Raw genomic sequence first — 17,244 nt, 5'->3', positions numbered from 1 at the left:
CAATTAACTAAAATTAGCCTACAAATTCTTAGGACTATTTTTCTAAAATGTCCTTAATATTTAAACTAAAAAACTAAAATCCAGGACCTAATTAGATGCATCTTTAATAGAAGCACAATTAACTAAAATTAGCTTACAAATTCGTAGGACTATTTTTCTGAAATGTCCTTAATATTTAAACTAAAAAACTAAAATCCAAGACCTAATTAGATGCATCTTTAATAGAAGCACAGTTAACTAAAATTTCTAAACACAGTTAGCTTACAAATTCTTAGGACTATTTTTCTGAAATGTCCTTACATAATCAATATATTGATTGAACCACAAACACATTTCAATACCAAAAGGTTCTCAATAACTTTCTCACAAAAATCTACACCTTATTCCTCAGCGAATCAAGTTATAATCATTATTTTGGACATTTCACATATACTTGATGACAAATACAACATTGATCACGATTAGAGATATACAAAAAGAAAAGTGCATAAAAGCAAAATCGAAAATATACCAGTACGTTGGTTCGCTGCAGAGAAGATGACAAAGGAGAAGAGATTAAGTTGGACAAAGTATACGCAGAGAATTGTTGTGGGCTGGGCAGGAACGATATTGAGGGAGCGAAATTTTGCTTATGAAATTTTGGCTCTGAACTTCAATCGAGAGAAGAGAGTTGCATGCAGGAATGATATTAAGGGAGCGAAATTTTGCCTATGAAATTTTGGCTCTGAACTTCAATCGAGAGAAGAGAGTTGCATGCAGGAATGATATTAAGGGAGCGAAATTTTGCCTATGAAATTTTGGCTCTGAACTTAAATGAGAGAAGTGTATAAAGGAAGGGTTTGGGAATAAAAAAAATAGAAGAAAGGGTAAAAATATCTTTTCATATTAATTTTAATAGAGTAGTGGCTTTTTTTGCTCAACATTAGAATTGGTGGATAAAAAATAAACACCACCTTATTTAGTGGCTACCACACGCCATTTTCACTCACACCGACCGATGAATTCAGAACTGGTGGGCCTCTCAAACAAGACCTTACTTCTCATACCGGCCCAGTAAACCTCAATGTAAGTAACTTTTCCGGGTAAAGTCCAAAAATAGCCGTTTTCTAGACTTGTAATTGAAAAATAGCCAACAATCATTGAAAAATAGCCAGCATTCAAAAATCTGGGCATTATCTCGGATGTTTCACTTGTTTAAGTTTGAAATCCATGACACTGTTATGGTGTTTACTTTTCAACGTATTTTCAAGCTCTGGCTAATTTTCAAAAATCGGTCCAATACGGGCTAGCCTGCACAACTTTTACAACTTATCCATATATAAAAATTAAAACATGATTTTTTCTATTTTTCCGATTGAATTTTCATCTAATTCGATAAACTGCTGTCATTTTTATTGTGCAAAAACTATGAATTTCAAAGTGAATTGGGTACAGATTAAGCTTAATTTTTTTCCCGATAATAATAAAATATGACCTAAGAAGAAAAATGTGATCCATATGGTCAAATACGGACCAAATTATTATTAAGTATTGATAAATGATCACTATGAGTCAAACTCAGTGAATTTGATCTATCCTATTTTCTGTCGTTAATGTGGAGTACTGAACGTAATCCTTCTGGTCAAACACGGACCAGATTACTTACTTATCGAGTACACAATTCTAATACTTTATTTAACAGATGTTCTTTAGTACACATTATGCTGGAGAGATGTTGGGGTTGAAATTTAGAGAAGGAGAGCCCTCGAAAAAGGTGTTTGGCCCTGTTTTTACCTACCTAAACTCTCTTTCACCTGATTAGCTAGACACTCTTACACTATGGACTGATGCAAATGAACAAATGTTCATAGAAACTGAAAATTGGCCATATGATTTTCCTCTTTCCGAGGATTTTGTTCGATCTTATCAACGGGGCATTGTAACTAACAGATTACTCGTTCGCGACAGTTACATTTACTTAAAATATCTCTAATATAATATAAGAAAATGACTAAATTTTAAATGGTGATCAAGAAACTAGAATTCTTTTTGTTGCAGCTATGTAAGTGAAAAGCTTATTACTGCAAACTCTGCTTTCATTGGATTAGCTGTTCCAGGAGATGTTGGATCATGGCAAATGGAAAACAAGGTCAAAATTTTATTTTTATTTTTTAACTCTTTTCTCCTTTTGTGGTTACTACATTCTTTGTAGTTTACAGCTTTTACTTGTAATTAAAAAAACATTACGTATTTTTTCTTCTTCGGGGTTATCAGTTTTGGAATCAAACAGATACCGAGGGCTATTTCTTGATTAATAGTGGCATCCCTCGAATTATAGCTTGGATCCCTGGATTTATTGGAGATCACATGTACGATGCATACATCAATGTCACCCCAGGTTTGCAAATTAGTTTTAATTAATCCTATATTTATATCAAATAGTGAGTTGATATTTCAAAGTCAATATTATTTTTCCATCAATTATTGGTCAATAAATAAGATACTCCTTCCGTTCAGAGAGTTCAGGAAAGAAAGATTTTTCACGTGTTGTTTTAAGCGTGCTATAGCATTTCTTGGGCTTATAGCGTATAAGAGTGTCATATTCCTTTTCTACCCCAAAAGATATATGTTATAGATTGATGGGTTAAAGAGTTTTTTCAATTAAAATAACATTTTTGAAGTATGGATTATTTTATTATTTAGAGTCGCCATTTGGAATTGATTTTTGGTATTCCAAGTCACCTTTTATTTGAATCCCTAGTCAAAGGAAGGTATGACTCTTTTATTATTGGCCTGCGAAACAAAATCCGGGTAAAAAATTCTATTGACCGGAGAGAAGGTGTTAGGCATTCCGCGAGTCCCGTGGTTCTAGCACGGTCGCTTTATTGACTTAAACTTGACTTAAATTAATTTTGGATAAACTGCGTTTTACTGGATTTTCATGTTTTACCTATCCGCTTTTAATTATTTTAAAATAATTATGGAATTTATTCAAACAAGTTACGGCACTTGTCGTTTTTTTTTTGTATACACATTGCAAACTGCGCCGCGTGAAACACACCCGCGATTTACAACATATTTAATTTATTATTGCTTTGAAGTTGGGGTAAAGTCACACAAGTGTGCACTCGAATTTGGGATTACATATCATAGCTATATCACGAAAACCGTACTCATAGTCATGGTAATTTATTTTATTAATCGCGCCTAAAAGAATGCTACAATGTTCATGAATTATTTATTTTCCTTATGTTTAAGATTATGTGAGAGTCCAATTGGAATGATTATACCTAACTTTAGTAATGCTTAATTGGTTGGCCCCAAAACTTTTACAAACCACTGCTTAACTACATTAATTCTTAAAGCCCAATCCACATTATCTAAGATTACTCAATTAGGCCCAAATTCTGTTTTTATCCCAAGTAGCAGATATGACCCATTTATTTACAATAATCTTAGCTGCACGATGGCCCAATCTTGATCCAGATTCATGATACTAATAAAACATGCAGAATAAAGTCAGACTAAACAAATGAACAAGAAAGGAAATTAAGACAGAATCAAAAACAGGACAAATCACCATTTAAAATAGAGATTTTTACGTTGTAGAGCCATTAGTAAGCAAATATTTATATAAACAATATTACTTTTGTTTTATTTCATATGTAGCACATTCATTTACATATATAGCATATTTCAAAATTGATACATTACCATCAGTCTTTATTTTTTAAAACTGACCCATGATTCCAGGGATGATGTATTAGAGATTAAAAGTCTCACATATTCCACCAAATTTTCAAAATTATAGTGATTCTTTCTCCACTAATCTCTCCATCACCACAAACCCAAAATCTCACTCTTTTCGTTCCTTCTCTCATCAACGAAGGCAAAATCTTACCCAAAACTCTTTCCTCTTCCCTTCTTATCGTAAACTGCAAATTACATGGCAAAGAATAAGGTAAAACTCATTAAGATTGTTGATTCCATCGCTACAATCTCTAAAATCGATAAGGAATGGAAGAAGAAAATAATTTACTGATTATAAAGTGTATATAGCAGCTTTCTTTGTATACTAATGTATTAATATACATGGTATAATTTTATTGAGTTATAATATTATATATATCTCGCAAAATATTATTTTTAGAGAAATACAATGTATAATAATGGTATTAAGGTATAACATTATATATAACTAGTATAATGATATTTCAAGAAATACTAATGTAATAATATACCTTTGATCTTTTCAATAAGAAAGTACTCCCAGGTATAATAATTATATAAAATTACATTGTTTATAATGTCTATATACCTCAAATATACATTACATTTTTCATGAAACATATGTATTTTATTTTTTCAAAATATAAAGATGTATACTTTTGCTAGAATTTATGTTGTATAAAAAGGTACTAGCACTCTCTTTTCTAGTAAAAAGATCCATATATGGAAAGTATAAAATCCGTTATGGAATGAATTAGTTTCCAATATATATATATATATATATATATATACACACACATCATAAATACGTCATACATGATAGTATTATATATTCATATTCATATATAACATTACTATTCATCATGTATTCAATAATTATACAATATAATGTATTATTAAAGTTAATATATTATAAGTATAACAATTAGATTTAAAAGCAGTTAATGAGAGCAGCTAATGCATTAATTAAGGGAGAGAAAGTTGTGGGAATGATTGTTTCAGCATTATAGGGTAGTGTTAGAAATATAGTTAATTAGGTGTCGTATTTGTCAATTACTTATTAGTGCTAGGAATCTGTAAAATTTTCTTAAATATTGGCTAAATATGTTTTTTTTCCCTTTAAAATATGCTAAAGGAAGATACATGGAAATGTAAGCTCAGAAGTTGAAAATGTTATCATGAGAATTAAGAATATTATTTTATTTAAAGCATGTAGAATACTAAAAGTGCATTAATCAGAGACAAGGTAGGAATTGCGGACCTCAAAACTCAAATTTTAAAGGCTCTTTGATTGAACGGATTGAACAACAATTCGAAAACCAGGACCTCGACCACAAGACCGGAAATCGAACGGCAACCTCAAATAAAAGCTTACGAACCCAGACTCACAAAGGACCTCTTTTGGTGCTCTCAGATTAGTTTAAGGGTGGTTTATGGACTGTTTTGGAGCTAGGTTTATGGTTGATGTTGCTTCGTTTTTTTTTTCTTTTCAGAATGTCTGCTCTTCTTTTTAGTCAGTAGCGTTCTCCTCCTCTGTATGATAGAGTGTTTTTATATATGTAAACGACACGGGTGGTGTGAGTTGTTAAAGAGAAAGAGTGTGAGTATGAGTTGTGAGAAATAATTTATGAGTGAGCCAAGGATGAGTAGTGAAAAGTGAGTGTGTGCACCTGAGGGAGTTGGGGGAAAAGGGATAAAGTGAATGTGAGGTGTGAGGAAGATGGAAAAAAGGGATAAAGTGAATGTGTGGTATGAGGAAGATGGAAAAAAGGGATAAAGTGAGAGAAGTTCTTATCTAGGAAAATATTTTGTGGGGAATGGGGAATGACATAAAAAAATTGTGAGAAGTGTGTGCATGTGCATTCAAAATTGTACTGGTAAGACCTAAGAGATTCTTTTTTGAAATAAGAAGTTTGTTACCAAACTTTTTATGTGAGTTGGCAAAAAATAATTGATTTTATTTTTTTTCTTCATTTTTGTTTGTTATTTGTTTTAAAACTAATAAAATGCTTAGCTTAAAAAATGTAGAAAGATCAAGAATAGGTAGACCTAAGAGAAAATACAAGAAGTGTGACTAATTTTGTAGTTTTAAATTTTATTAAATAAATCTACTAAAAACGAAAAAAAGCTAAAATATAAAGATTAAACTTAAAATCATTTAAATACTAAAAAGTGGTGAAAGTATAAATATGGTCAAAATTAAGTGCTCACAACATGCTCTTTTTTGCTTGAAAACATGAAGAGTTTTCAGGCAAAGAAAAGATAAGCGATATGACTACTTTTGGCCATACCATTATTCAAAAGGGAAGTGATAAGAGAAAAAAGTGCAACCGAGTCTTGGTTTTAGATAGCCTACATATCCCGAATTATAAGGGAATCAGGTCGCGTGTAGTTCAAGGAAAAGGATGGAATGCTGAGTTGGAGAGACGAGTGAGGTTCCATCGAGGCTCCGGTATATAGTCCTGTTATTACATCAAAATCAAAAGAAACTAAACAAGCCTATCATCTATCAGTTACAAGATTCCTATCTATAAGTCTTCTAAAACTTGATCTTGAGTCTTGACTGGTTCTTCACGCAGACTCTGATCTGAATCTTGATGCTTGCTAGCTGCAAATGCTAGTTCATTCTTCTACGGCTTCTTCTGATCAAGAAGGGAAATGTAAAGCTCATAACTTCAGTCATGTCTTGAGCCGTCCATATCCTTTCCATCTGTTTCTCCATTTGGATTCACTTCTTTTCTTTTCTTTTCGTTATTTTGGATTGAGAATTCTTCTTTTGGTCATCTTGAACCATGTACCTCAAGGTAAACCTGCTGAGACACCAAAACGAACAAACAAACGAAATTTTTTTTTGCCCCAGTTTTCACTAGAAAAATTTCGTAAGTTATTGTAACAAAATTCTAAACTACTTCTTTATTGAAAGCAATAAAAGATCGAAAATGGTGTACCCTGAAAAGATCATGATGAAGGGATGGTGTGCCTTTATTGTCAAAAAGATGTCTCAACTAATGATTGATGTACCTTATGTTGAAAGAATGTGGCCAGGGAATGGTATACCCTATATTGGCAGTAATATCAGGGAGTGGTGCACCCTACATTTAAGATCAAATCATCTAAGGAGTGGTGTACCCTATGCTGGAAAACACAGTTAAGGATTGGTGTACCCTATATTGGTAATAGTATCAGGGAGTGGTGTACCGTGCATTTAAGATCAAATCAACTAGGGAGTAGTGTACCCTATGTTGGAAAATACAACTAGGGATTGGTGTATCCTATACCGGTAATGAGATTAGGGAGTGGTGACCCTATGTCGAAAAACACAACTAGGGATTAGTGTACCCTGATACTGGTAAGGAAATGTAACAAGGGGTTGGTACCCTCTATTACAGAAAAAGAATGTAATTACTGAAAAGAAAATGTAACCAGGGGTTGGTACTCTGTATTACTGAAAAGAAAATATAACCAGGGGTTGGTGCGCTGTATTACTGAAAACAAAATGTAACCAGGGGTTGGTGCCCTATATTACTGAAAGGAAATGTAATCGGGGATTGGTATACCCTATACTGAAAAGGAAATGTAACCAGGGGTTGGTGCCCTGTATTACTGAAAAGGAAATGTAACCAGGGGTTGGCGCCCTGTATTACTGAAAAGCAAATGTAACCAGGGGTTGGCGCCCTGTATTACTGAAAAGCAAATGTAACCAGGGGTTGGTGCCCTATATTACTAAAAAGGAAATGTAACCAGGGGTTGGCGCCTTGAATTACTGAAAAGGAAATGTAACAAGGGGTTGGTGCTATGTATTATTGAAAAGAAAATATAACTAGGGGATGGTGCCCTGCATTACTGAAAAGGAAATGTAACTAGGGGTTGGTGCCCTGTATTACTGAAAAGAAAATGTAACCAGAGGTTAGCACCCTGTATTACTGAAAAGGAAATGTAACCAGGGGTTGACGCCATGTATTACCGAAAAGAAAATGTAACCAGTGGTTGGTACCCTGTATTACTGAAAAAATACTGAATTCCCTTGGCGAAAAGGTTCAACCTGGGTTAAACTATGAAAAGCAAGCTTGGACAAAAGGTACTTCTACCCGGATTAAGCTACGAAAAGCAAGCCTGGGCGAAGAGTACTTCTACTCGAAAATATGATCTGGATCTCCCTAGGCAAAAAGGTTCTACTTGGGTTAAGCTAAGAGAATGAGAGGTATGGACAGTAGTGATGCATGCTGAAAATAAAATAGAATGGAGATTTTGAAGGACTTACCTTTGGTGATATTCTTCCTTTGAGAATCGCCATTCTGCATTGATTTGTTCCTGTTTGAAACAAAGAAAAACTGTGAGTTTTCAAAGTGGTGGTTGGTTTGCGGCCTTGATGCCCTAAGTAGCTTGAAGTCACGACCACTGCTGTAGAAGAACTAATTCTACCAGTATGGTACTGAGATGCTTGGATACTTTGCATAGCTTCTTGGAGACCTTGGCTCTCTGATGTTTCCCCCGACTGTTTCATATCCGGATGTCCATGGTACTGCTAACCCTTGTCCCTAAGGCAAGGCAAATTTCCTTTAAAATCAAACTTAGTTGTCTTGCACCTTGTACCAGTTCATGTCTGTAGTGCTTATCAACTTTTCCCATGAAGCAAGTCTTGCTTAGGCAACCTTTTTAGTTTCTTTGAGACACTTTGTTCGGCTTAGCAAGAGAGATCAACAGACGGATTTGTGCCTTTGTCAATGCCGTATGTGCCCCAAATTAGGCTTGGTATTACGGGAAACTATTTGCAGCCATTGCTTTGCTTCGCTTTTGATGCAAGATTAGACCGAAAAAGACTTAAAGAAAAACTATGGGAAAAAATAAGAGCAATTGAAAGTAAAAGGGGGATTGTGTCTAAACAAAAGGTGTCCCTTTCGGGGAGAGGAATAGGGAGACTTATCTGGAGGTGTGTGCCGACTTTAATGAATCATGACATGCATTTTGGACTAAAAGCATGATCCGTTTGAGCTGTCTAATTCTCAACATATATCGCAAATGTTCATCTTGAAACTGTCTCGGTTGTGCTCATGCCGGAGTATTAAAGACCCTCACCCGGCTAGTAGCGCCCTTTGCGGGTTTTCTCTAACTGACCCCTCTCATTTATCTTCTCATCATCGCCTTGTAGTGCTCTTTGCGATTTTTCACTACATAACTCTCTTATTTTCATTTTCTCTGCTCGTCATCGCCCTATGGTGCCCCTGAGGGTTTTCACCAATAAGACTCTCATTTTATTTCTCTCATTTTGGTTGCATCAGATCCAAATGACTGTATCCTCCAATTCTTGAACATTCTCGTTGATTGATCGGAAGGACTTGAAAAGGATTTGGTTAAAAAGAATTTGGATTAAATTACAACTTTGAAACCTTTCAGACGAAACCAATGCCGAACTATTATAACATCTGCCCCGGTTTTCACTTTTGGGGAATGTGGATTTTTGTTTTGGTGTGACTGAACCCCAGGGAGATGTTGCCTATGTATCCTTTCGGAATCAAGTCGAACGTAGTTCAATGACTCAGAAGATTTGTTGTTTGATTTTTTTCTCTTTTTTTTTTCTTTTTCTTTATACTATTTTTTCTTTATTCTTTTTTTTTTTAATTATTGCTTTTATACAAGTACACAGGTTCCAAAAAAGAGGGAAAAATAAAGAAAACAAATACGACTCAAAGGGTTAACAAAAGGTAGACACCTATTTGGGATGGTGAGCAATGATAGCCTTCGTCACTCGATATGAGAAAATCATGCTTGAAAGTTCCGTAGTAGATATATATCAGACATAATATCTTTTGACTACATCTGCGTTAATAGTCATGTCTGGTACACGTCCTTCTTCCTCTACCAAGTGCAAGGCCCCTTTTGGATACACTTTCTTGATGATGTAGGGTCCTTGCTAGTTCGGGGCGAACTTTCATTTAGCTTCTACTTGGTGTGGAAGGATGCGTTTCAAAATGAGTTGGCCTACCTCAAAGTGCCTTGGACGCACTTTCTTGTTGTAAGCGCGCGCCATTCTTTGCTGGTATAATTGGCCGAAACATACTGCTGCTAGCCGTTTTGCATCAATCAGCATTAGCTATTATAATCGCGTCTTTACCCATTCTGTATCCTCAATCTTTGATTCCACAATGATCCAGAGAGAGGGAATTTCGACTTCAGCAAGTATTACAGCCTCCGTCCCATATACCAGCAGATAAGAAGTTGCACCAATAGATATACGGGCAGTTATGCGGTATCCCAAAAGAGCAAAAGGTAACTTTTCATGCCATTGCCCGGACCCTTGAATCATCTTCCTGAGAATCTTCTTGATGTTCTTGTTTTCCGCTTCAACGGCTCCGTTGGCTTTTGGTCGGAAAAGGGTAGAATGGCGATGCATAATTTTAAACTGCTTGCATACCCATTTGGTGAAGTAATCAATGGCGACCGGAATGAGTCTATGACCATTTGAAGCCTTTGGCTCGATTGGGCCAATAATATCCATTACCCAAGAAACGAAAGTCCAATGAGAGGACATGGGATGCAACTCCAAAGGAGGCGAGTGAATCAGGTCACCATGAATCTGACATTGGTGACATTTGCGAACAAAACTGAAGCAATCTCGCTCTATAGTAAGCCAATAATACCCTGTATGTAGAATCTTCTTCTCCAAAACATATCCATTCATGTGAGGTCCGCATACCTCTGAATGCACTTCACTCATGATCCGCTCAGCTTCTGTGGCATCTATGCATCTCATAAAGTTCAAATCTGGGGTCCTTTTGTACAAAATTTCCCCATTCAAGAAGAAATCGCCGCCGAGCCGCCTTATAGTTCTTTTTTTTTATCTCCCTTGACATGCTCTGGATATTCCCTTGTTTTCAAGAATCTTATGTCATAATACCAAGGTTCACCATCTGGTTCTGTCTTAATAGAATTGCAGTAGCCGTGTTGATTTCGAACTTGGATTTGCAATGGATCAATATGAGTATTGTCTGGATAAGGAAGCATCGAGGCTAAGGTATCCAAGGCATCGGCTAGCTCATTGTGAAACCTAGGAATGTACCTGAATTTGATGGATTTGAATCTCTTGCTCGTGTCTTGTACACATTGTCTGTATGGAATAAGCTTGATGTCTCGAGTCTCCCATTCGCCTTGGGCTTGTCGAATAAGCAAGTCGGAATCTCCCATAACCAATAGTTCATGCACATCCAGATCGAGGGCTATTTTTAGACCCATTATACAAGCCTCGTATTCCACCGTATTATTGGTAGAGAAGAAACGAAGTCGGGCCGTTGCAGGGTAATGTTGTCCAATAGGTGAGATAAGGATTGCCCCGATCCCAACTCCTTTGATATTGACACCCCCATCAAAATACATTTTCCATACACGGATGTCATCCGAAACTACTTCCTCTATTGAGTTGACCTCTTAGTCTAGGAAGTATGTGCTTAGTGGCTTGTAATCATCATCAACTGGATTCTCTGCCAAATCCTGTGCTTTCATTGCGGTGCGAGTGACATAGACGATTCAAAATCTATGAGCAGAATCTGTCATTTTTCGAGCCTTCCAGTGGGCATTGGCTTTTGAAAGATGTACTTCAAAGGATCTATTCTGGATATGAGGTAAGTGGTGTAGGCCAGGAGATAATGCCTCAGCTTCTGAGCGACCCAGGTCAAGGCACAATATGTTCTTTCCAAAAGGGTATACTTAACCTTATAATTGGTGAACTTCTTGCTCAAATAATAGATTGCCTGCTCCTTTTTGCCTATCGCATCATGTTGCCCCAGAACGCATCCAAAGGAAATTTCTCACCGCTAGATATAAAAATAAAGGCCTACCAGGTTATGGTGGAACCAGTACATGGGGTTTTGATATATAATCTTTGATCCTGTCAAAAGCTTTTTGGCAATCATTCGCCCACTTGATAGTATCATCTTTTTTCAGTATCTTAAAGATGGGCTCGCACGTGTTTGTGAGCTGAGCAATGAACCTACTGATGTAGTTCAATCTCCCAAGCAAACTCATGACTTAAGTTTTGTTTTTCGGGGGTGGAAGATCTCGAATGGACTTTATCTTAGATGGATCCAATTCGATGCCCCTCCGACTGACTATAAAATCAAGGAGTTTCCCGGATGGAACCCCAAATGCACACTTGGCTGGATTGAGCTTAAGGTCATACCTTCGAAGCCGTTCGAAGAACTTTTTCAAATCGCGCACGTGATCAGCTCGTGTCTTTGATTTTATGATGACATCATCGACATATACTTCAATATCTTTGTGCATCATGTCATGAAAAATGGTGGTCATGGCCCTCATGTAAGTTTCCCCCGCATTCTTTAAACCAAATGGCATGACCCTGTAACAATAAGTACCCAATGGAGTGGTGAAAGCCGTCTTTTCTACATCATCCTCATCCATTAGAATCTGTTGGTATCCGACATAGAAATCCACAAAAGATTGTATCTCATGCTTAGCGCAATTACTTACAAGTATATGGATGTTTGGTAAAGGAAAATTATCCTTTGGACTTGCTTTGTTCAGGTCCCTGTAGTCAACACAGACTCTAGTTTTTCCATCCTTCTTTGGCGCATGCACAATATTTGCCACCTAGGTGGTGTATCGTACGACTCTGACTAAATTGGCGCTCAGTTGCTTCATTATTTCCTCTTTGATTTTATCACTCATGTCCGTTTTAAATTTTCGTTGCTTCTGTTGGACTAGTGGAAAATCAGAATATGTGGGAAGCTTACGAACCACTAAATCGGCACTTAAACTTAGCATATCATCATAAGACCAAGTAAACACATCTCTATACTCAAATAACATTTGAATCAAGGCATCTATAGTTTCTTGTTCAGCATGAATGCTTATCTTTGTTTCCCTGACTTCTTCATGACCTCCAAAATTAATTGGCACAGTTTCATTGAGGTTGGGCCTAGGCTTGTTTTTAAATTGTTCCAACTCTCTTTTTATTTCCTCTACAACCTTATTTTCATCATATTCAACCTCTTGATGCATTATTTCAAATTTAGACAACTTTTTAAGATCTGGACGTGAATTCTGCATGCATGTCATGCTATTAAAGACGGGATTAACAAAACTGAAATGGAAACAAAATGACAAGAATTAGGAAAAGGAAAAGATATTATACTTAATACGAAATTGAACTGCATTTCATTGAATTTGAAAGGATAGAAAGGTTAACATCAAAACAAAATAATCATACTGAGATATTTGGATTACCACCCTGAAAGTAACCCAAAATACAAAAAAGAAGCTGCAAAAAGCAAACTACCAAGACTCCTTCCTTGTGGGGAGAAGGGTTGCTTCCCAGTTGTTGAGCATGGTGTATGGGCCAATTAGTTTTACATCGGCACGACTAATGCCTTCACCAGCCTGGATCATATTCACTTCAGAAAATATCTGGCCGAGGCCATGGCAAATTTCATCAATGTTTGCCTGCGCCGAGGAATTTTGACCCTTCTGGAGTCGTGGCTTGACAAAAATGTACAAAATGTGAGGGATGGGCTACTGCAAGACCCAACCATGCTTTTTGCGGTGCTTAGCTTTATCTTCATCTGCTTGTATTGGCCTGAAACCTAAGACAAAGGTACCCTTGTTTCTAAAGGGAGAGATGGGTTCCGAAATTCCTTGCAATGAATCCCCCAAGCCTTTTCCTGGCTCATATCCTTGTCTCGGCATAAGTTTAGCCACCATTACAGATGTGGTAGAAAGACGAGGATGCAGAATGGGATTTCCTTCCTCAATGTGGTCCACAACTACCACTTCAAAATCCTGATAGACAATGGACTCGCATCCTTCCTTGGCCTCAATACACTGAATTAACGGATCTTTATAAATGGATAATTCGTCTTCTCCGTGAACAATAATCTCTTGCCTGTCATGTTCGAACTTGAGCATCTGATGCAAGGTGGATGGCACAGCTTGAGTCGTATCGATCCATGGCCTTCCAAGAAGGAAGTTATTAGAAGTTTCCATGTCCACTACTTGGAAGACAATTTGAAAATCAACCGGCTCAATCGTCATGGTAAGGTTGATCTCCCTAATGGTATCTCTCGTTGAGCCATCAAAATCCCGGATGCGAATATTGCTGGGTCGGATTCTGTTTGTATTGATCTTCATGCTTTGCAAGGTTGAGAGAGGGCATACATCTACACTCTAGCCTCCATCAACCATGACTCGCTTTACATAATGCCCCTTACATTTGTCAATCAGGTGCAAAGCCCTATTGTGCCCGACTCCCTCCTTGGGAAGTTCATCATCAGTAAATAAGATTTTGTTCACCTCAAAAAATCTGTTGGCCACCTTCTCTAACTAATTAACGATGGTCTTCTCTGAGATATGTGCCCCATTCAAGATCTTGATTAGTACACGAGCATGCTCTTCTGAGTGTATGAGCAGAGATAACAGAGAGATTTAAGCAAGAGTTTTTCTCAACTGGTCAATGATTGAGTAATCCTGAACTTTCATCTTTTTCAAAAACTCTTCCGCCTCTTCTTCAGTGACTGGTTTCTTTATTGGCATTTGGCCTTCTCTGATTTGCTTGGCCTTCCTCAACTCTTCTGGAGAGTAACACCTCCCTGATCGAGTCGAACCTCCAGTTTCCCCCACTTCTTCTATGATTTCCTTGCCTTTGTAGGTCACCATAGTTTTATTGTAGTTCCAAGGAATGGTTTTCATGTTTGTCACATGGGGTTGTATGGCAGGCTTGATTATGATCGGCTTTGTTATACCCTTCGTACCCCATGATTCTGCCTTGTGATGAGGTGACCTCCAAGGACATACAACCTTGGTCTTGGAACATTGGAGCGAACTTCCAGCCTTGAGACCTTGGGAACAAATAAATTTTCCTTTTCTAAGCTCGGGGTGCCTTTCACAATCAATGACACATCTTGGCTTGGACTTACTTCCAGTTTGGTTCTTTCTTGAATCATTCCTGCTGTCATTTCTGCTCGACCAACCTGCCTGTATTCTTGATCTCGGCCAATCATTCCCATAAAATGAACATCATTGTGCACTGGCAACGAGTTGTTGGTCACATTAGGAGGTTCCTCGCCATTTGTCAGTACAATTAATTTTTCAGCAATGAGTCTTTCTATGGTTCTTTTCAGAGTCCAACAGTCATCAGTACTGTGCCCTGGGGCACCTGAATGATATTCATATCTAGCATTTTCTTAAAATCCATGTGAATCGGGATGCATATGGTGGGGAGCGATGGGTCCAATCACACCCATCTGCTTCAAGAACAAACTAGAGTATGATTCAGCCAATGGAGTGAATTTTTCCACCGGCCTCTGCTCTTGACCATAATCCTGCCTGGGACGAGCATTGTAGGATGCTCGAAAATTTTGCTGCTGAGGTCGAGGGATCCTTGGACGGGTGCTCATACCTGTTGATTGGGAGGCCGAGCATAGGATTGAGCATTAAACACTGTATACTGTGGTAGGATCACAGAGTACTGAGGAATTGGCGGGGGATAATAATGTTGAGGGTAGCTGGATTACCCCTGCTGAACTTGCACATAAGGGTGTGATGCCCTTCTTTGAACTTCCTTAGATCCCGAAGTCATCATGGACCCTTCATCTCTCTTCTTTCTATTTGCCAAACTTCCCGACCCATTTTGGATTGCTTGGGTGGTGGCTTTGAGAGCAGCTTGACTTATAATTCTGCTAGTCTTGAGGCCATTTTGGACCATCTCCCCTATTTTAATTGCTTCGGCAAAAGGTCTACCCATTGCGGACATCATGTTCCGAAAGTAATCAGGCGCTTGAGCTTCGAGAAAAATAGTGATCAACTCGTGGTTATCCATGGGTGGCTTAACTCTAGTCGCTTGCTCCCTCCACTTGATGGCATACTCTCTAAAGCTTTCAGATGGTTTTTTCTTCATATTGAACAGGGAATTGCGATCTGGTGCAATATCAATGTTATACTGGAATTGTTTGATGAAGGCCTGGGCAATGTCATCCTAGACATGCCAGTGAGAGATATCTTGGTCAATGAACCATTCGGAGGCTACCCCCATGAGACTTTCCCCAAAATAAGCCATCAACAATTCTTCTTTTCCACCTGCACCCCTCAGCTGGTTGCAGTACCTTTTCAAATAGGCAATAGGGTCATCGTGTCCATATTTCTCAAATTGTGGGGTCTTGAACCCTGGTGGCAAATGGATGTACGGGAACATGCATAGATCACTGAATGAAACACTTTTGTGACCACCTAGTCCTTGTATGTTCTTTATGTTCTGTTCAAGACTTTTTATTTTCCTGGCCATCTTATCCGGCTCAACCGTCTTGGCAAGCTTTTCATTTTCCAATAGTGACTCATACTGAGGAGTCTGATTGTATGGAGTCGAGATCCTAAAAGCCATATTTGGAGAGTAGTATTGGCCATCATAAGCATGAGATGGTGGCTCGTTGTTTGGCCTTGTCACATGAGGTGGTGGTGAGATTGTATATACTGGTACGCCAGACGCTATGAGAGGAGTGTTCCTGACCGGTGCGACTGGAGGTCGCACATTAGAGGCACTAGGGGTAGCATGGAGGCCGTAGTTTGGCACATACCCCGGTGGTAGAATGTGATCGCTCGTTGCATGGAGTGGTGGTTGAGTAGCCAGAGGTACGATTGAGGGACCCCGGGGTGGAGGCTGACCGGAAACCCAAGCTTGATATACATCAGACAATTGTTGTCTCAATTTTCTTATTTCCTCCGACTCTTGCTCAATTGACTGAACCTGGGGGTCGTCACTGACCAGCTCGATCTCATCATTGTTAGCCATTGATACCTTTCCTTTAGATCTGGTGAAGTAATGATGTGTTGCTAGTTTCACCACAAACCAACCACCTTAAGCTCACTTAATAAGAGACAACAAATGTGTTAGGGTTAAGCATTTTATAAATATGAATCACACGTAATATGCCATGCTCCTAACATTATCACCATTTCTAACATGCTTTTGGAAGGCTTTATGTTTCATTCTGGTTTATCAGGTTGCTTCTTATTGACGCTCTTAGTTTCTTCTCTCCCATTTTTTTCTTTTCACTCACGCCTCATTCGATCCCTCTTTTTAGAATCATTGAAAAATATTTTGATCGAACCTTTTGTGGGTTGCCTACATATCATGTCGCCGCATGAATCAGATCATTACGTAATTCAGGGGAAAATAATAACAATTTTGATGATTTTTTATTTTTTTATTTTTTATTTTTATTTTTTAAATTTTTATAAGACAAAATAAAATATTTTTCATTCATTTTCAAATCAATTTTTTTTGTTTTTAAGTACAATGAGAGAAAAGGAAAATATATATAAACTAACTCAATTGACTTTAAAGACATAAATATGACTGAAATAAAACAAACTCTGATAGGAATAAAAGCCTCCAAATATAAAATTAAAAATGCGACAAATGAAAAATGAAACTAAAAACTAATTGCCTGCACGAAAACTTTAATCTTCAATGGCCTTCTTGCTTAAACCGATATCATCAATGGTTTGCATCCCTTGGCCTCCACTCTTCCCCCA

The 17,244-nt window shown here is 37.6% G+C and overlaps 1 long non-coding RNA gene and 1 pseudogene across 1 annotated transcript; one reads left to right on the top strand and one right to left on the bottom strand.

The window, feature by feature from the left end:
* LOC142168268 (uncharacterized) overlaps window positions 1–17,244 on the top strand; it is a 97,447-nt pseudogene that overhangs the window by 16,104 nt on the left and 64,099 nt on the right.
* On the bottom strand, window positions 3,608–5,572 carry LOC107814589 (uncharacterized). The gene is made up of 2 exons (XR_001654591.2): window positions 4,970–5,572; window positions 3,608–3,914 (listed from the first exon to the last, which is right to left on the bottom strand). It is a non-coding gene; the product is annotated as an uncharacterized LOC107814589 (long non-coding RNA).

The sequence above is a fragment of the Nicotiana tabacum genome, chromosome 13, assembly GCF_000715075.1.
Source record: "Nicotiana tabacum cultivar K326 chromosome 13, ASM71507v2, whole genome shotgun sequence".
NCBI classification, from domain to species: domain Eukaryota; kingdom Viridiplantae; phylum Streptophyta; class Magnoliopsida; order Solanales; family Solanaceae; genus Nicotiana; species Nicotiana tabacum.
The sequence above is the reverse complement of the archived record's forward strand: the minus strand, read 5'-3'. Positions and strand labels throughout refer to the sequence as shown.